Source organism: Silurus aristotelis (assembly GCF_946808225.1).
Source record: "Silurus aristotelis genome assembly, chromosome: 26".
NCBI lineage: Eukaryota > Metazoa > Chordata > Actinopteri > Siluriformes > Siluridae > Silurus > Silurus aristotelis.
In genome coordinates this window covers 4839827-4862106 of record NC_139599.1, presented here as the reverse complement: position 1 = coordinate 4862106, position 22280 = coordinate 4839827, and the positions used below count along the sequence as shown (strand labels likewise).

Genomic DNA, 22280 nt, shown 5'->3' with positions numbered 1-22280 from the left:
AAGTCTAATGGGAATGACCATGTGGTCAGCTAAATGCTAGTACTTGAGTAAACTTTTGGCAGAAACGAGACCAGTGACCACAACCACAGCAAATACGAAAATAGGGGAGAACCACAGAAGACTGAAAGCTGTAGATCATTTTCTTTCTGATCTTGTGGGGTCAATATTTGTTTAGAGCATTCTTTGGCACCCGTAACACATGTTTACCAAGTAAGTACTGTGGGTGGTGTGTACTCTCTCTCTTTCTTTCTCTCGCTGCCAGTCTTCTTTACCTGTCACTTCGAGCCTGTTTGATGCCTGGAGGCTTCAATGCTGACTCAAAGACAAATTCGTTGCTGTTCCAAAAATAAGAAAGAAAGAAAGAAAGAAAGAAAGAAAGAAAGAAAGAAAGAAAGAAAGAAAGAAAGAAAGAAAGAAAGAAAGAAAGAAAGAAAGAAAGAAAGAAAGAAAGAAAGAAAGAAAGAAAGAAAGGCGGACATAACTCAACCAAGGAGATGACCCGTGAGGAAAGGTCTGTGCTTAATTTTTTTCCCCTCCAAAAATCGACAATGTCTCACAACACAAAGTTGGAGAATCATTCGTTATTGGGTTCGGGCAACACTGCCTGCCATAGAAATGTCAGGCTTCCCCTAGGTAGCCATAAATCTTCATGCGAGGTTAGCATGTGGTTAAATGCGGCCCATGACAATGGTGAAATTAACGGTTGAACTGGCAGCAGTTGCTTGACACGGCTGCACATACTAACAGGAGAAACAGAAAGTCAAACATGTCAGAAAACAAGGCAAGGCCCATGGCTGACAAGAACCAGGAGCTGTCAAGAGAATCACATGATATGAAAGTATGATGAGGCATGCATTCACAGGATAAATTGTTCCCAAAAGTTACCATTTGAAATATATATATATCTATATATATATATATGTGTACACCCTTGATAGTAAATATCTTTTCAAATAACAATTCTAAAAAGTTTTTATTATTATTTTTTACCACAAATTTTTACTTTATTTGGAAATATGATATATTCTGTATGTTTTATTTAATTTCCTTTTATTTCATTCCTACTTTAGAGACACGTTTGCTGTTAAAAAATATATATTTAAATTATAGTTCATTTATTTAATTTGTCGGCTTCTGGGACAAAAGAAACACATTTTTGGAGTTCAAAAGATCAGTAGTACCACATCCAAGACAACAGAGCAAAACCGGCTGTAGGGGGAACGGCATATTCTCCCTCTCGGTTTCTCTCCTGTCAATCACAGTAAACTAGGTAATCACAGGCGTCATTAGCTCATGAATGCGGAAGATGGCTGATAGTGGGTTTCTGTGTGTTGATAGAAGAGAGCTGGGTGGAAACTGGAAGGCATCCAAACTGGGAAGAAATTGGGGGGGGGGGGGATTTTATAAATACATTTCCTGTTTTATTGTGTGGCAAAAAAAGCCTTTTCTTTTCTTTTTTTTAATTTTATAAAGAATGTATTTATACCCTATAGGTTTTTGTCTGATGGATAAGCAGCATGCTCTGGTCACTGATGTGTAAGTAGGCTGTTTGCTCTAAATAGAACTGTTACTATTTGCAGAGAATTTTAAAAGTTCAACAACAAGAACAACATAATCTTCTTTTAGAAAATGTCTATTATCCAGTCTCTGCATTAATTTTGAAAGAAAAAGATTTAGGAACTGTTCAGTTCCAACAAAACGAAAGTATTTTTGTTTCTAAAAGGTTTTTTTCTCATACATTTACTACCTTTTTTCCTGGTAAACATCCTCTTGTGAAATGCTTTACAGCGAGTTTATGCATCGAAACATTTCGGAATAACACCAAGCTGACAGGCTGTAATAAGCGTATCTTGAAAACAGCCGGGGCATTAAGCAAAAGATTTTTGCTCTTTGTTTCCTTGATCATGCCTAGGGTATGGAGAGACCTTTAATACACTGATCAGTGGTTCACCATAAACTCACATTAATTAAGAGATTGTTTCAGCGGCCCAAGAGAACAAGAGTAGTGATTGTGTGCGGTTTGAAGTGCATTTGCTTTGCCCTGAAAAATGTGTTTCCTATGAGAGGTTCTCATGAGAGCAGGCAATTTGCAAAAGATGCCTTTGTTATGTGTCTTCTTGTTTCAAAGACAACATTCAAATTGTTTTGTTTAGAAACCCTCGGCGTATTGGCTTACTTAAAGGCTACCATGGTTAAAATCACTTTTTTTTTTATATTGCATTGGAGCTGGCAGATCAACAATTTTTTTTTTTTTTACTTTTTTGCCCTTTTTAATGTGTGCAGTTCACACAGTGCAGCAGATCCAGATATTTACCATAATTTAGCTTCAAAGCGATGGATTTAGCAATGGAATCAAGGAAGGTGTGTTAAGGAATAAATACCAATTAGATGTTGATCAGTAAATGTAGAATATTGATTATTAATTAACCTGATACATTTTTTAAATTTTACATAAACCATTTTTAAATGCAAGTGTCCACCTGAAAGAACTAAAATCCAATTAAATACATTTGTATATTGTAAATAGTCATTTGTTCATTATATTCACTTTTATTATTTATTAATGGATCTTTTTGATAACATTTACACCAAACAAAAAGAGACATAATTCAGTAACAAAGCATGTTGAAGCCTTGCATATATTCCTTACCCTTGAGGCTCCCTGCTACGGCTTTACCATAGTTAATTCGTAGTAGGTACATGATAATATGTTCTAAAATTAATCACTGAATAATAACTTATTTATTAGCATCGATCGTTTTAACGAATTGTTGAACTGAAGAGCTTTTGGTAAATTAATAAAAAGCCACGACATGCTTAAGCGGTTAAATGAGCAAATTACTATTGCTGTTGTTCCCAGTAAGGAGACCACTGTGGCTCAGCAGGATGAAAGAGAAATCATTTAGAAATCGTGTAGTTTTCGTCTATTGTAAAATGATATGGGGACATGGGATTGGATTGCGGCAGCTTTGCACGAAAAAGATCCCAAATATTTGGATGCTTTAAATGGGAGAAACACCATCTGGTCTTGAAATGCTGGAAGACTACAAGCTGAAACTAATTATGCTGAGCGGGCGCTTATTTTAAACGTAACGAACGCCGTTGTGTGGAGAACTGAAAACGGAAAACAAAAGCGCTAGGAGAAAATTGTGAATAGAGAACTGTCACACCCACAGCGCAGCAGAAAGGTGTGCAAGTGGGACAGTATTTAGCAAAAAAAAAAAAAAAAAGCCTTCAAAAGCCTTATTATTAATATTAGTCCTTGGAGTCTGGTGAAGACAGGATAAACATTCTTGGCTAAACGCTGGGAGTGAGAGTTTGTTATGAAAGCTCGGACTGCAACTGAGAGTGAGGGGTAGCAGTTACCCTTAGGAGGAAACCTCTTATCGTGAATTACGGAAGGTGCGTAGCAATAAATCGATCCACCACACCCCGTTTGCATAGCAGGGGCCGATAGAAGTAGATTATAAGGTTTGCTATATGCAACAAAATCCAATGTTTCTACAAACAATTTAATGTATAAGCAAATTAGCACTACTGCCACATTTACTACTTTATTACTACTATTACTATTAATAATTAGCTAAATAATAAAGTACTATTAGCGACTAATTAAAAAAAAAAATATTTGGTAGTATTGGGATTTGAACTCACGACCTTTCGATTAACTACTGAGCTACTAGTTCCCCTATTAATTGTTTTACTACTACTATTACTGTTACTACTACTCCTGCAATCTGAACTTATACTACTAATTAAGAATTAAGCCCTGAAAATAAAAAATGCTCTTTATTTCTAGTGGGATTTAATGTCATATTAATGAACATGGCAGTAGATAAAACAGCAAACATTGTATTAAAGAGTTCAGAATGCAGTGCAGCTATATAACACAGCTAAAGCCTTAGATTGGGAACTATGATGGTGTTGAAGAACAAATTAGCATGAAATAAACAGCATGATGTCACCGAAGATCAAAAATGAATGATAAAGATTCAACGCCATTCATTCCATGTATGTGGCACTAATTCCTAGGTAGTAAACTATGTAATTTTGAAGAATCTTCTGCCACTCTTAAGACCACTGTTTTACTTACAGCCCTGGTGCCATTTTGGAGTTTGTTCTGAACCCTCTGGAAAGACAGCCGACATGTTGGAGCACATCTCGTGGAGAACAACAGTTTCATAAGTGACATGATTAAGAGATATGTCCTATCAAGAACACCAAGGTCTCCCAGCAACCTGCAACCTGGCTGAAGTGTTAGGAGTCTGTGGGTGTGTAGGGGCCTAAACAAAGGAATTTACTTCCTGACTCCCTCAGGGCTATAGATTTACTGTCCACTCTTAATTCTATTTTACACTGTACATTTGTTGTTGAAAATACAATCTGAGGAACTTACTGTATTTCACTCTCGAAATGGTTTGATCTATTTTTTACTCGCTGTAAAACAATTTGGCAATATAAATCAATCTTATTAGAATCGATCTAAGCGGGTTTGAACTGGAGTTTTTTTTGTTGTGGGTCGTGTCCTCTTGCTGCCCATGTATGCTTTTCTTTGCAGTCTCAGTTTGATTGAAGTAGATTTAAATATTTTGCTAACCAATGAGCGGGTATATATTCATATCTGTTATTAGCATTTATTCCAAAGCAATATAAAGACTTTCAAAGGATGAAGCTAAAGTCAGGTTTGTTCTTAGCTGCTCTTCAGATTGTCTTGTCCCATGCCAAGGATGAAATTCAACTGGGATTCAGTGCAAGGATCTTATTTTAAATTAAGATTTTGTTATCTACCTCACTGTATCCACCTCCACACCTCGACGATCAGCTCCACACAGCCAGCCAATATGCAACATACCAGTCGACCACTCTACGCAATCCATTGTCTGTAGTCCCCAGGCTCTTTACCTAGTTCAGCCATGTGAACAAATTTTAGAGGGTACACAGCATCAAATACTGTTAAAAAATGCATGCCTAAAAGCTAAAAACGAAATCCCAAATATTCTCCATATACTATTCTGTTTGTCATATATTTCTGCGAGATATCATTTTGAAAAAAAGTCTGGTGGCGGTTAAGCTGGTGCTAGACCGTTAAGAGTGGGTTGAGAGCATGAACATAAAGGTTGACGCTTTAGTGTGTGAGGCTGAACTTTTCCACCAAGTAATGCAGCTCACAAAGACACTTTTTCAAAAGAGTCCGCACTCACTTGCAATGTCAACACGCTGGAATACACATACACACACACAGACGAACGGACGCACCGCTAACGTTAAGATAAAAGGTAAGGCTTGACAAAGGTATCTGACAAAGCTAGATGCAAGAGCCATTGCCTTCACTCGCCCAGCAATTATCTCTTTATAGATCGGAGACCTAAAGTTAAGTGCCCTGCTGAAAGCTTGTGTACATAAACATTTCTGAGTGGGAGGCGGCGGGAAGCTTCTCGCTGACGTTAAATAACTCCGAGATTTAAGACCTTGGCCGGCTTTTGCCTGGTGACATACATTTGCAAATAAGAGCTGTTAGTGACAAGTCAATAGCTATTCACAGATGCGCTTTATGCAGGTTTGTACAATGGCATATAGTGTTTATTTAATTTTTTTTTCCACTTTAAATGTGGATCAGAGTTTTCTGAAGTAAAGATTAAAGAAAAAGCAGCAGCTCCTGTTTACAGTAAATAAGTAGTAGTAATTAGCATTTGTTTTATTAACTTCAAGTTAGCTAAATCTAGGCTGTCTGGGATTTTGTTTTGGGTTGTTTTTAGATTTTTTATGTTAGCCATTGATCTCATTTTACCTAATATGGTTTCATATCACTTCAGAAAGTTCTGCCAGACTAGCTTGCATTATTTAGCTGCATCCTCTCAGGTGGACTTACAGTATATTAGTTTGTTCACATCCAGTCAGTTCACTAATTTTTTCTCAGCAAGCTAACATGAGGAGTGAATACTCAGAAATCATGTGTCTGGTAAGCATGTGTTACCTTTCTGGTTAAAGATTAGCAGTGAAAAATGATAAATTGTATTGAGGGAACTTTAAAATCCTGTCATGTGAGCTCTTATTAGTTCGCCTGTTTGCGTCGGTTGGGCCACAGATGATTATAGCATTCAAACATTAGACTGTCAAAAACTTTCTGAAAACATGTCAGGTTTGAGATTTAAGACCATGAATAGCTTTTAAATAGCTTTTTGGTGTCATGCATTTGCAAATCTGAATTGTTTACATTCTAAAGCACATCTGAGCATGGTTATTTATAGGTGAAAGCAAGAGTAAAGACTGCATTTCCAATGGATACATGGACTTTTTAAACATTTTATAAATGGCATTAGACGCCAGTTAGATAGCATTGGGCTGTCTGAAGGTTATTGCATGCTTTAGTAAAGAACTCCTTAATTAGTTTAATTCTTTCTACATTTTATTCCTTTTTATATACATCACAACCCTGTGTTTCAAACCCTTTCACTGCATGGTTGTTTTTGTGATTAATAAAATTTTAATTTGCTCAATGTATTCACTTAATCCATAGCACTGGAGTGAATTCTTCATAGGTTTTACGTTAAAGCTTCATGAATAAATAAAACAAACTAACAAATGCAGGATGAGATCTTCAAGCCTTCCATAAATCCCAAAGTTCTACTTCATAAAAGGCTTGCCCTTAACTATGTAAAAAAAAAAAAAAATAATAATAATAATAATAATAATAATAATAATAATAAAGCTTACTAAAAGCTTTCAGATCAAGAATATTTATCCTCTTAAGCATCAAAACCTACCCAGTTCATTCATTATAAATTATTTTTACAAAAAAAAGCATCTTATTATCAACTGTCAAATCTGTTACTTCTCACCCCATAATTCACACTTTAGAGGCTAATTGTCTACAGTTGCTCCAGTCTGTCTTTGCCTTAATTGAATATTAGGTGACCAGGGAGCAGTTAGGATTTAGTTTGCTATTTAAAAGCAGTTTTAGCCTATCGTGTCATTCAAAAGGCTCCATCGGGCTGTACACAACTGCAGAGAGAGTATATATTGTTTCACCCAGCTGATGTATGTTGCTTAAGTGCCAACATATCTGATGTATATACCCTACAACTGGGCCAGGCGCAGGCCTCTGTGTGTGGATCACTCAGTGGCTTAGAGAAGCGAGGAGTGATAGGGAAAGTGTGTGCAAGTCCAAGAGAGAGAGAGAGAGAGAAAGTGGAGGCGCGGTAACCTGAGCCAGTGTGAATGGAGTCATTGTTTAGTTGGCCGTAATTAGGCATGACAGCTGAGGCGTGAACAGATTCCCATCATTACAGGCCTAAAAGGCCCATTAGAATCGATGCCACGCTTTGGTCAGACTCCCTGTCTGCCCCAAACCCTGGCCAGGCAGGCCGTCCTTGGATAGCATTACATTAGCACTGCTACTAATGACACAGCAACCCTATAGCCACGGCTAACACCTGGCATAATGGACTCGACGCCACGTTCAGGAGCAGAGGTGGGCTGGGGTGTTGCCAGGGGAATAGGGTTTGGGTGTGTGAGAAGAGCATTTGTTAAGATTGCTCAGATAAAGCGGTCGGAAATGCTAGGCACTTGAGCAGTCTGTGGTATTGCGTCACTGCTGGGATGAGGTGGCCAATCCGAGGTCACTAATCCAGTGTTGTTCTCCATGGGGAGGGTGAGTTATGCATAAACTGGTACCAGTGGCCAATATGAATACAGCAACAAAGGGAAATTTTACTGAACAGCTTTATTGATATATATTTGTTACATTTTTCTATTAAAGGGAAGCTATCCCAAGGTCAATTCACTTTACTGAGTTCAAGAAATAGTTTTTTGGGCATTCCCTTATATGTTTTATTAAAAATGATAAAAATTTGACTTCATAAAAGACATTTATGAATATAGAAAAAAAAACTCTAACTAAGCTAGTTAGCTAGCTGCTAGCATAAGCGTAAGCAAATCTATCTATATCAGAAATCCCAGAAGAGCCTGTGTTAGGTATTTCTATAAGAGTATTAATATAACTTAAAAATCCTTGCAGTAATTCTGTCAAGGTAATCTTGAGTGACCTAGATTATAGCATATATTAATATTCTCTCAGAAATCCTCTCAAGGTCATGGACTGTAAGCTAGCCAATCAAAAGAAATTTGTAAGAATGTGTCACATCTTTCAGGAACACATTGGCTGAAATGTCAGAATTTCTATATATGGATTTACTGACACACCTTTCTTTCCATATATCAACTCATATATAAGTCACAAATTATCCTGTCATGTCAGTCCACAAACTTTACAATCCGAGCCAGCAATGCCTCCTGCCTACCGACCATGTCTTATGTATATTATGATGTAAATCCACTTCTCACATGAGTAGACGATTTCGAAAGCCACTCTGGTTTGACAGCAGATAAGTCCCATTAAGACTTAACAACATGCCCTGAGAATGTAGTAGACCATAAACACCAATATATCAAGTAATATATCAAACAGCTTAACCACCTGTGAGTAGCTGACTGCACTCGGTTCCAAATGGCATGTGGATGCAGCCGCTCCATGGGGAAGGTAAAAGCTCTTTGTTGACATACCCCGTAAAAGCCAAAAGTGCCATTGTGTAAGTTTGGTGAAGCATACCTCACTCATGGCAGCCTCTCCTCTCTCTTCAAGTCTTCATTTTGGATGACAGTGGTGCACAGATATGCATCACACACTTGACTCCAGGGCACAATGTGTAACATGCAGCACCATTTTCTTTATCTTCACACCAGGGGGGCGACAGTGTGTGACAGCAGATTCTTGTAGGAACTGCTACGGGTGTAACATGATATCTGATACATGTTTCATTTCAGACATTGACCTGAAAATGGCCTAAAATGTATTATATTATAAGGTAAGTTTATATTAAAGCGTACCAATGTACTGCTGGAAACAGTGAAAAGTCATTTCGAATGGACAACATAAATTTGCAGAACATAACTTTATTTCTGAATGTCTACAGGTTCTCAGCAAGCTTTGTATTTGACAGGACTGAGTTTTAAAACAATGTCTTTCCCAAATCTGGGAACACTATCAGATTTACTATATGAGTGTATAACAGAGTTGGAAAAACTTTAGTACAAACCTAAAACATAGTGCTGCTGCTGGTCAAAACTGGGTCTATTTCATTATAATTCCCAATAAATTCCAAAAGAGATATGCTACCATATTGATAGCATATTTGTTTGTGATTTCCAGGCCTGTTTGTATTGAAACACTTTAATTTTTTCTAGTTTGACCCACCGTCAGATAGTCCTCAAGTCAGGCTGCTAGTAAAAAACATTGACTCTACACAAAAACAAACAAAACAATTGTGCACCTACTATTAATTTCTGTATTTCCATCCGTTTAGAGCACATTATCAGTTCATTCTGAACATGTTCTCATATTCGGTTACATCCCTAGGAGCTTCTTAGTGCTTCCAGAGCAGCTGAAAAAGGTTATGAGAAGGTTCAGGCAGCTATGTGCCGAAAGACGACAGTGCCGTCAGCTATGTGCCGAAAGTGTGATGAATAAATGGGATGTGGGTAAATAAATAAATTAAAAAAAGAAATGTGAAACCTGTAAAAAAAAAAAAAAAAAAAAAAAAACTTAAAAGGAAGATTTCACCAGAAGAAAGAGAGAGAGCAAATGCTAAAGAGAGGTAGAAGGTCTTGTTCACTCTGACAAGTGCCCTCGGTGAGGGAGATAAGGGCTCTTTACATATTTCATGGTTTTGACTGACAGCTCCTTAGGGTCCAGAGAGCCACGGCGCCCGCTTTACCGCCTGGAGGAAGCGCTGAGACAGCCTTCGCGCAGCTCACATGACTATACCTCCCCCAATGCTCACACAAACATGCTATTACAATACACACACATACACATGTAAGGTAGCAAGTCTCCTTCATATAAACAGTTTTCTATATGGTTCCTTATTTTTTATTTGCAATATGATTTGTTTATAATTATTTATTATTTTCCTCATACAGCTTTAAAAAAAAATTTTTATAAATAAATATAGAAGTTTATTAGATTGAACAGACCCATTGGCTGTCCAGTCTTATCCAGAAGGAATTCGTGAAAGTGCAGGTTTTCATTCCAACCCAGCAGAAGCCACACCTGTCTACTGAAAGCCCAAATCAACTCATTAAACAGGTAGAATTTGGTGTGGCTCCAGCTTGAGTGGAACGACACTGGACTGCAAATGGATGCACCATAATAAAACCATTTATACTACAGCCCTATGTTTAAAAGGTTTTGATGATTTTCTATAAATGTAACAATAAATGGTATTGTGTGTTGTTCATTAATGTATTGAAATATTTTGGGAATTGCAGTTATTGGTAAATCATCAAATATGGGCTTGTAGTTATTCGCTTTGAACGGCACATCCTATCATGTTGTGTTTCATCCTCAGGATTCCAGAGTTGCAACAAGAAAAACCCTCCAATGACACATCCAATCAGTTTGTTTATGGCAGCCAGTGAAAGATATTCCTGCTCATGCTTTCCATAGATTGTTTCCCCATGGTGCTCCTTGGCACATGGGCAGTCCAGGGATGGGCTAATGATCAGGGCTGATGCAAGGTCTGAGGTCTATGGTGAGGCCAAATTTAAGCTTTAACTGGTCCTCACTCATGGTGTCACATGCATTCCCAATCATCAGATATGAAGGAGAAAATGGCTTCCAGAGTGCTGTCAGACAAGAGGAATCTATAGAAGACCACATCTTGAGCACATGCGAGAGGTCAGGAAAAATTGAAAGGACCAGGGGGCTTGAGTCAAAGTCGATTGCCTCGCCTCTAGTGATGAGGGAAAGCTAAAGAGGGCCTAAACAAACACAGGCCTTCTGGCACGTGTGGAGGGAGAAATGTGTTTGGATTTAGGATTCAACTGAAAATGCTGTCTGGTGCAAATGACAATCATAAAAATACACACTTCCATTTTTGGTTTTGGCTTAACTTGGTTCGACTCGCTAGCTGGAACCCCATCTGTGCATAAAATTTGCATTTGTGGTTTTCTCGTAAACATTTACTTCGTCGAAAGGAAGCCATTTTTTTTTTTTGACAAAGCACTATATGGCATATATCAAGCATTTGTGATCCTTGTGATCTGCCTTAGGAATCTGCCACGACTAGAAAGATTAAACTGCACTGCGAAGAAAGTCACTGAACTTGGTTTTCTTTAGGTGTAAATCAGCAACTAATTGAATGACAAGAACCTGCATGTGATTGTAGCAGGCCAGCATGAAAGGGCCAATCAGGATCCACTTTGGCCTGGGGTCACCGCGCCTTTCGGGTGTCATGTAGATGAAGAAATATGTGTTGTTTGTTTTAGTTTAGAGTAAGAACATATTTCACCTCAAGGAAATGACAGGATTGCGGGAGTTATGTGTTGCAAGGGGAAACCTTCTGAAGTGATTCTGTTGCTGTCCTCCCACCAAAGCAGGATCGGGCTTGCTCAAAACATACATGGTAAGGCCAAAGGTGGGCAAGTTGCTGTTTTTAGGGTGCACACCTTTTCTGCTAACTATTCATTAATGCCAGACAAGATGCATATTTTTGAAATCGGCGCACGTGTGGTTTAGAAAATGACCGGAGGATCACGTTTCCTCACGTGTTTCAATGTGATTCTATAGCCATTTGTTAATTAAGAGCTACAACCCAAATAGCCTTGCTTGTGTGAGCACCTCTGCAATTTTAAGGACATGACCCTAGTCATAAATCGCATATGTGCCCTGAGGCATCTACCCACATTAGGACAGCGGAGCCTCCATTCTTCCTCATTAGGAAAGTTTCTTGCCTTGCCATAGCGTCAGTTATTCACACAAGACCAAAACAAAGGAGCGTTTAACCATTTACGACTGGGAAATTTGTCATTGATGAGAATAGTCCACTTGTGGCAGCAGCCACCCTCCCCACCACCACCTCAGTGCAACTTTTTTGTGCAGCTGATTTTACAGTTTAACAACATGCACTGTGTCTCGTGGGAGCAGCTTGCAAATCTTGCACCGATTCTGGCTGACATCCATCGAACTTTCAGCTGAGCGAGGACTGATAAGTGTCTTTGCAGAAAGCCTTTATTGTTCCAACATTGTTCCAGCAGTCCATTTAGGATTCCCCAAACCCTAAACAGAAACTATACATCACGTGTCCGCAATCTCACTCACTTGCTGGTCGAGAACATAATTAAAACAGATAGCGTCTCTAACAAGTGTGCTGATCCTGCTGGATCGAGTTAGCCCTGGTGCAATCATGGAAACGCGTCATTCTTTTTAAGCTTTACTCTATTTCTGGATCACCTCATCACCACTCCTCTGCAGAGCAGGACACTCAGCCTGGTTTATTTAACAACTCACAGTCTAAAGTCCAAAGAGTTTTGCTGCAAGGGGGTATAGTCAATCCACATATCTTAAATACCATGTTGTGTCAGACGTGGATGAGCAAAGGGGCCAGAGGATGAGAGGACGAGATCAAGGAGGTAGGGGCAGCCGGAGCATTGCCAGGCCAGCCACCCCACATACACACCCCACCCCCCTCTCTGTTAAAGCATGTGCTCTCTCATGTCAGAGGGTGAGTGTTGTTGTGCTTTGATCTCCCACCACAGAGCAGGCATGGAACCACTGAGAAATATGGCCTCCTACATTTTTCTCTCTCGCTTTGCCTCGGCAGCTTCAGGGTGTTTGGCTTTTGGAGGGATCCCAGTTTCCTCCTCTAATCATGACATCATTCTGCCTGAATAGGTTAAAGATGTAAGCCAGGATATTACCCCTTCCTTGACTGGCCTCCCAAATTAGACACAATACTTCAAGCTTCGGCACAGCCGCGGTCTGCCTCGATCATAATAACGATGACGACAGCACTCTCATTGAAAACGACCGGCCATGCACGTCCTTCTTATGTCTGTCTTACATATTTCTTTCTCATGCATGTGTCTTCAGTCCCATATTCTGTCTTATGTAGGAAAGTGTCAACACATTTATTCGGTGTGCTCTTCCAAGTGCCCATATGTTCTGACCTGGATGCAGAGGAAATTCAATAGTGGCAAGGCAGTTGGCTCTAAAGCCTCTCTTCTTACTGACATGATTAAAGGCTTGTTCTGATTAGAGCTGAAGTCTTGACTTGAGCCCAGGCTCCTGTCAATAGCAGTTAGGTTCACGTCATCTCAGGCTTGCTGCTGCTCCATAACCCTTAATCCTTTACAAAAAAAAAAAGACCACCACAACCAATGTAGGCTCCACAGTCAAATAGTCTTATTGTAAAACCATTAATGCTCTAGACAACAGTAATTAACCTTTGTTTATATATATACGTTGTATATATGTTGTCTAGGACTTACCCAATTTATTGCAATTATACGTTGCTATGATAACAAAAACACAATATAACAACAAGTGGCATTACAGAACGAGGCATCACATATGGAGGGTGGATACCATTTTACTAAAGAAAGAAACCCAGTTAAGACAACTCCAAACCTCTACACTACCACCGCAACTGTTCCACCTACATCATCTGGAGCAGTTCAGAATCATTATTTATCTAATAACATGTCAAAAACAATATAAATATAAATAAAATACAACCTACTCACCAGAGATGCAGACTCTTAATTTGCACCGCTCCTCAGAGGCTGTAATCCAGTGGTACCGCTCGTATTCACTGGTCTGGAGATGGCGAACAAACCTTTTCCCAGGCGGAGACAAGCTAACTAGCTTCGGGGTTGGCCGACCTTTTCTCACAATGTCTAGCTTTTCTTGAAATGGATTTTTAAGTATGTCCGAGACTAAATGAATTAATTTTTCTTTGTCAACCATTATGGGCATTAAAAAAGTCTAACTCGGATGAATTAATGTGTGCAGAGCGCTACAAAAGTGTTTTGCTAGTTGAACTTGGCTTTAACAGTTTCTATTTTAACCAACCAATCAGAGGACGGAAAAATGCTGATGCAGCTGGCTGGCCCTGTGAGGCAATATGAAATCTGATTGGTTAAAGAAACAGACCCGTTGCTAATATAGTCTAAGGTACAACGGCCAGCACTACTGAGTCTGAAGGCCCTGGGCAGATTAGATTGACATGGTAGAACATAAAGGCTGAAATCTGGTTGGACAAAAAATCTAACATCCACATACACGTACTGGAAGCAGTGCAGCCAAGAGAAACGCTACGAAATGAAGAGAATAAACTGTTGGGAAGAAATTTGTTGGTTGTAAATGTAGATCAGTGCTTCTGATAGTGTTTAGGTCAGCAGAGAAGGCTTTGCCTTGCCCTGACAGCCCATCACTGATATATATATATATATATATATATATATATATATATATATATATATATATATATATATATATATATATATACACACACACACATTTTCTTGAATATATTTTCTTGTAACAACACATATATAGAACTAGATACTTGGATGTACCACAATGATTATTATATCCATAAATAGATAAATGAAAAAAGTTGAATGCACTAAGAATGTTAGTGTTGGTATCTGCTATGTTGTAAGAGGAGCAAAACATTTTTTGAGTGTGTTTTTAAAAGAAAATCTACCTCAGGGCTGTCACTTAGTAAGTGAGATAGCATAACTTAAATCTAGAACCGTTTGTTAAAGCCTCCAGCAGATACTTTGCCCAAACACAGATAATTCAACAAAAAACTCCTTTAGGAACCCTTGAAGAACCTATTTCTAATAATGCAATGGAATTGGAAAAAGAGAAGCACACGTAGAAGAGCTGAAAGCTGATAGATAGCTAAGTTGAGAGCATCCATAAAACAGAAGTGTACATGTTTTTCCCATCAAATGTTTATTTTTTCTTCCAGTATTTTATGTCACTGTATAAAATCTTTTTATAGGATCCTTATTGCAGTCTCTACAGGTAGTGGACAGAGTTGCAGCTCTCCATAGCACAGTGTGATTTGTGCATAGCGTGTTAACTGTATTTTATTATAAACTTAGAGAAAAAAAAATATATATATATACATATATAAAACATTTTTTTTATTTTTTTATTCTTAGTTCTTGGTCAGAGTTTAAGCTACCAAATAAACTTTTTATCATGCCAGAGTTAAACTGTAAAAACTGCACAGGAAAAAAATAAATAAATAAAATAAATGTGTACATGCATATCTGTTGTCACTATTTGAAGTAATTTCGCTCAAGTGTATCCACGTGCAGCAGAAATGTAAATGTGGAGTTGTGTAGAATGTAATCGATACTGTACTACACGAGCAGCCCCCTTGTCTGTTTGCACATTTGTACGATGGAGTGCGCGGTGCCTGGTTCTTGGTGAAGGCAAAAGGTAAACTAGTCGGGAAGAATTTAATTCTTTACAGCCTGCTGTTCACAGTTTGTATGGCGTAGACAGCTGGGCGCCCCGCTATAGTTTAGATCAGAGGCCTTGATAACCTGGCTTGTGATTTATGGACACAGTGGCCCTCTGCAATCACCTAATGAGGTGAACTGGATTGTTTACATGTTTATTAAATACCCAGAACCAGCTGCGACTGGTGCAGGCATTTGTCATCAGGTCTATCTGTCAAAGTTCACCTAGACCTTGGAAGATTTTTTTTTTTTGTGAACACCAATATCCGCTTGAATTTTTGGTTTGTTTCGTTTATTGCCGCGCGACTGGCGCTGCTCTGGAACGCTTTTCTCCGTTTAATAATGCACACACCAGAAAAGTTTTTTTCTCCTTGTAGTAGAAAGGTTATTTTTGCTATTATCACGTCTCACTGTAATTGCCAAGAGGTCCTGTTGCCTTGTTTTTATCACTTCTATCCAAACTCTGCTAACCCGGAATGTTTGTGTTTAAACATTTTAATCATTACCTCACCATCATATAAATGCTCAAAGGTTTTATGAACAGGTAGAGGAAGTTTTAATCAGCCTTGTTTGTGTATTCGGCTTCTAAAAAGCCCTGTGTTCTCTAGTGTACTTATGGTAAGATTGATGCTAATAGGTAACGTTAGTGCTGGAAGAAACTAGTTTTCTCGGACCTTCTGATCTAATCACACAAACCAAAAGAATGAGTCAAATTGAAGGAAAATGCAGAGTTTTATTCCCGGAATGCACACGTTTAAAATCTCCCGCTGTACTTGTTGTCTGATTTCTGTCTCCTTGAAAGAAAGCCTTTTGCTGTTCTCATTACAAGAGGTCATGCAAAGTTTCCTCAGTAGGAGCTTGTCTGCCTTCGGGCCTTTTCTCTGACACTGCTGCCTGGATCTCACATGATACTGTACTTACCACCAGGCCCTTTGGCTTCAGTTACCAGGACTTAAACATTTAACAGCTTTCAGTCGAGCAACATAAACAAGCTACTTGCAAGGCCTCCTATCCCCAACCCCTTACAATTATTATTATTTATTTTTATTTGGGTTTTTTGTAAAGACAAATTCAGGAGGAAAGCACTCGCTGGATATTAATTATTTTATTAAGCCTGGCTATTTGTGCACCCTTAAAAGTGTGAGGAGGGACAAGTGGGAGTAATTTCTCTTACTGCATTGGCAACAGATGAAGGGTTAGTATGGCATACACCTCAGCTGCACTATCCTCACCATCAACCGTACAGTAAGAATAAAAAAAAAAAATCACAACAAAACAACAAAAAAAGAACTTACTCGGTTCAAAACTCTGGTCCTCATCTCAAATCTCACTTCGCACCTGGGCAGGATTCATTGCAATACTCAGAAAGATGTTAACGTACACCAGAGCTCACATCCCATTTTATTTTAAACCTCAGCCTTGTTAAACTTTCCCAAACCAATTCCTCCTTACATCAGTGCTGTGTAATTGTCAGTTCGCTTTAAAGCAACAGAAAGCAGCAGACTTCCAGGACATGTTTTGCAACAAGCCAGAACTCTGGGCCATGTTTATTTTTATATATATATATATATATATATATATACAGTAATCTCCTGCTTTACTACGGTTTCAATGTCACACAAATTTGTTTGGCTGATTTTCCCGGTCTCCTGCGGATAGTCCACAATAGTCCAAAAAACGTATAGGTCATTGTTTTTATGTTTATATTAGGTTTTATGTAAAAATAATGACATTTGTTAATAAAAAATATCATTACTGATTATAAAATGAAGTCAAATGTTAATACAGTACAGTACCGTAAATATATAATAGCATTTTTATGGTGGCATCCGTTTATCGCGGTTTATCACAGATAAAAGAAATTGCCTCAACCAGGCCACAATTACTTTACCATTGCCATCATTTAAGTTGCTATAACATGTTTATATTATATAAAACCCCACTGTTTAAAGATCAATGGTCAGTCTGGGATTCTGAAGGAAAATAAAGACCAAAGAGCGTTCCACAGAAGTTAGAGATAAAGTCATGCAAATGCATGGATTAGAGATGCTTGCAGTTATTGATATATTCATTTTATATTTACATTTACAGTACTAGTATATTATTTTAAATGGCATAGAAATGCTTATCATACCATGGAACAATTATGATAATTTTATTTGTTGTGCATTAATTAATTAATTATATACATAACAAAAAAGTGTGAAACAACTGAAAATATGTCATATTGTAGGTTCTTCAAAGTAGGCATCAAGAGAATGCCAAGAGTGTGCAAAGCAGTAATCTAAGCAAAAGGTTGCTACTTTGAAGAACCTACAATATGACATATTTTCAGTTGTTTCACACTTTTTTGTTATGTATATAATTCCACATGTGTTAATTCATAGTTTTGATGCCTTCAGTGTGAATCTACAATTTTCATAGTCATGAAAATAAAGAAAACTCTTTGAATAAAAGGGTGTGTCCAAACTTTTGGTCTGTACTGTATATATATATATATATATATATATATATATATATATATATATATATATATATATATATATATATATATATATATATATATATACTGTATTCATATATAATTCAATAAAATATATACAATTCAAATAATTATTATTTAAATATCATATCAAATAGAATTCACTTTTAGAAAATATATATTTAACTGTACAAGCCAATTATAAAACAATATTTGCAAATTCTAATAATTTAAATGCCAATACTGTATTCAATGAAAAGACTTTTTTAAAGTCTACACTTTAAATAGTTAGTCATCCGCAGCAGTGTCTGGGACAAAAGAGCCAGATTAGCATCTCTGGACCAAATTCATCAGCTTTTCATTCATCTTCATTTTTTTAATGAAAAACAGTGCGATAATGATCTGTATATAAAGCGAGCCAAATCCTTCGGCAAAATCACAGCTGGAGACATTTCACAGCTCAACATACGACCTGCGGAAGCATGTACAGGTATGTCATTAGCTTGTCCCAGTCCTCTGCCCTAAACTGAAGATATTATCCGGTGTTTTTTTGTAATATTGAATAAAACTTGCTTTAGTTTTTTTTTTTTTATTCATTCATGAATGTGCAAATTGTAGACTTTGAGAGATTGCACAGTGATTACTCAAGTCTTTTTTTCACCAGTCAAGGCTTACTTTGGTTTTTGATTAGTATTAAAACTGTAGCGATAGTGATATTCAATTTATTGTGTTTTAATAGTTTAAATCGTGATTTCTTTCCGTTCTTTCTAATATGCCAAATGGTTTAGAGTTTAAGAAAGCAATCAAGTAAAAAAAAACTTTTCGAAAGAAGGAAGTAATAGTTAGTATGAGTGCAAATTAATAAAGTGCTTATGTTGAAAAGCTTTAAAAAGTATAAACCAGATAAAGGGAAATGGATGTGTGCGGCAGGGATAATAAACCCCCCGTAGGCGTATTGTCTATTTATGAAAAGTGAAAATGCAGCAAATCAACCTTTTGAAACGTTTTTTTTTTTCTTTTTGACAAAAAATTAAAAGGTTTTACAAGGTCAGCTTTTGTTCTATACATGAGTAATAGTTGCACTTTGACAATCTGACAACGCTCTCCCCTTTCTTTAACACACGTACGAGAAAAGCCGGCCTTTATTATTCTGCTTCCCGGCCAGTGGCAATGCTCCAACGTCTCCATCAGCCAAACATCATCCGTGAAAAAAGCCAGAACGTCTCAACCCCACCCACTATCGCGCACGGGTGCAGTACACACTTCGGATTTTTTTAAAGGGTCTCCACACAATGGCCGTGTCCAGAATGCGCCCTTTGGGACAGACCTAAGCCCTGGCTCGCTGTCTCCATCCAGCACGACGTGGAAGGCCAGCCGCCGCTTCTGACAAGTCCCGCGCCGGCAAATCACTCATTTTCATACAATCACCTCCCGCTCCCCTTCCTGCACAAGGCTGGACATTAGAATCACCCGTCTGCCCACTATTGTGTGCTAATTTTAGTCCCCATTATTCAGGCGTAACAAATGTGCGCCGAGGTAGTCACTTTCACATTAATACTTTGCGCCCTGAGGGGAAGTTCCTTTTGCAATGGATCAAAGGTCCCCACTATTGTAAGGCGCTTCCTCTTTTTCCTTTTTTAGCTCCTGGGGTTTGTTGTTTTTTCTCGCCCCGATCCCCCTCCTCATGCCGCCGATCCTCCTCTGCCTGGATGGGGTGACAGGCAGGCGTGAGAAGATGACCTTTTACAGTGGCTGAAGAGGAAACAGGTATGATACTCGATTATGAGCCTGGACTATGACAGCGAAGTATATTTTTCTGCCCATGTTTTGCTAGGAGAATATGGTGCTATGGCAGTATCATATGCTGACATTTAAATATAAATATGAACATATTTTTAAGTATCACAAAAAACTGTATTATAATTAGCTACTGTAACGCATCTGGTTATTTCCGTGTTATTCTGCATCTTGTTGGGTCAATGTTTTCTGCGTTTCCTTTTGCTTTTACTGGCAGAGGATGTCTAACACTATCATGGGATGACATGAGTGATGGTGGATTTCCGTGCATGCCGAAAGCTTATCGCTGACTGAATGCTCGCACAGTCTTATTCCCAGTGATAGGGCCTGACAAGGTTTAGCCTTGTGTGCCAGACAAGTCCTAAATCTTGAAAAGAAACTAATTTCATGCTACAAACATATATTCAGGTTCAAAACTTTGGAATTTCCCTTCTGATACTACCCTATACTACATTGCTGTTCATCGCTTGATTTTGATTTGTCTGATGAATTTTCTATAATAGAAGCTTGGATAGTAGCTTCAGTTGCATGGTTTATATTCATGCACTCATCATCATATTTTCTTGTTTCTGTAGGCTTTTTTTTTTTTTTGTCTCCAGATTCTCATTGCTTTGTAACATCTGAGGTAATTCTGCTCCACTTTTTCTAAAACCAGAGTTGCACTTTCTTTGTAACTGTCAGGAATATGGCCCCGAACCTCAATTCCCAGTATCCACTGCACCATCCCATAACTGTCTCATATCACTAATCACTCGCAACTGTTCTTTGTCACCATTGATCAGCACATTGTCTCATCTTTCACATTTACATTTACAGCATTTGGCAGACGCCCTTATCCAGAACAACTTACATTGATCTCATTCATACAACTGAGCAGCTATGGAGTTAAGGGCATTGCTCAGGGGCCCAGGAGTACTCACAGGCTTCTTGGTCTCACATTTGTATTCCATGATTGTTGTCATGTTCGACAATCTATGGCTTTGTGATAAGCTTGTGGTATCTTTCCTTTTGTTTCCATGTCTTTGATTTGTACTATTAAACATTATCTGCACTTGTAACTGCTTTTCTTTCCAGTTTAGGAAAGGCTGTCGTTCCACAATTTTAAACATAACTACAGTATAAACAGAGTGTTTTTCTTTCACAGTACACCCCCTAGCCTTGTTTTATTCCTCATATATTGTTTTGGTAGATTCTCAATATGTTCTTTTCTTTTTTATAAAACAGGACCATTAAATGTCTGACTGCTTCCGTATTATAACAGATCTCAATCTATTAAAACTTTTATAATACCAATTTTTTTTCTCCCTTTCAGTCATATAACTGTCACTCGTCTGCATAATTTCCTGTAGTCTCAGGCAGCGAATACTAGCCAGGCAGTTTTTGGCTTAGCGGAGAACATTCTAACCGCAACTCTGCGATCCTGAATGGCGGTTTCATTGTGCAGCTATAATGAAACACTACATATCGAAAGCACACAGTCCATGACATCAGTCTTAGCATCTCTAGGCATAAGCAGGACATGATTAGTTTTTCAGTTCAGTCCCGTCCACTTGATATGCTCGGCTAACGTTTTTTGTATGCTCAAGGGAATTTGTTTTGAACTTTTTTTGTACCTTCATAAGACTACAGTAGGCTCATATCTTGTCCTGGAACCTAAGCCCGCCTGCAAATTTAATAAGGTTAAATTAGACCGTTATGCCTCGAATGTATTGGTCTAACGAGCAAAGAAGCTTACTAGCGGCACAAACATCATGATCTGTTTAGGGCAGCCCTTTCAAGTGGTCGCCTTCACCCTCATTTAGGCTTTTGTTGTGCAATGACAGAACATAAACATGAGAATATAAACCTGGCTAATGAGGGATGTCACAAAAGACTCATGCTTCCAGCAGTTTTAACCAGGTCTTTACAAAATCAGGCTTTCAGACTTAAATATATATAAATGTAAGAATAGCAGAAAGACGTAGTGTGTGAACTGAGAAGAAAGCGAAAGTGCGATTTAGTAATTTGAGAAAACTGAAGGTGAAAGGGACTCCACAGTTCTTATTGAAGCCTGGACATATTTAACAGTCGTAGGCTGCATGAGGGAAGTTTGAGTAATTGTGCCATTACAAGCGTTTCATCTGCCTCCAAGTGGAAACATCATGTAAATGTGTAATCATTCCCGAAGCCATTCATTTCCAAGGAATTAATGATAACTAGGAGTGTCTTACTCATAGTACACGTGCAACCAAGTGTCATATTGTTGTCCAAGTTAATACAATGAAACAGAAAACAATGCTTTCCATGTGTTAGCAAACCAAGTTTACCGTGAATGCATTTCCTAATTTTTTTTTTACCTGAAACTCCAGAGTGGTAAAATGGCCTTACCTAAATAAAATATAATCACTAAACATTAATATAAATAAATGCTTGGCCCTACTAAAGGTTGAAACTAAATTTTACCACAAAATAAAACTATTATCTTCCAAATACACTTTAACTTTTACAAATTAAAAAAAATGATTTCTAGTTAGCGATGGTAAATAAATGCCTCTTTCACCACAAATTTAGAACAAGCCTTCACTAACGCTAACTAACAACAGCTTTATTGCTAATGACTGTTTGCTAGCATGCTATATAAAAGCTCTGATAATAAAAAATAACCTGAATGCTAACAGCTGATCACAGTGGAAACTTCCTAAAC

At 38.0% G+C, this 22280-nt stretch overlaps 1 long non-coding RNA gene across 1 annotated transcript; it reads left to right on the top strand.

Moving 5' to 3' along the window:
* Positions 1 to 350: 350 nt before the first annotated feature.
* LOC310720739 lies at positions 351 to 4970 on the top strand. Its single transcript, XR_014531812.1, has 3 exons — positions 351 to 511; positions 1494 to 1536; positions 4096 to 4970. It is a non-coding gene; the product is annotated as an uncharacterized lncRNA (long non-coding RNA).
* Positions 4971 to 22280: the final 17310 nt, after the last annotated feature.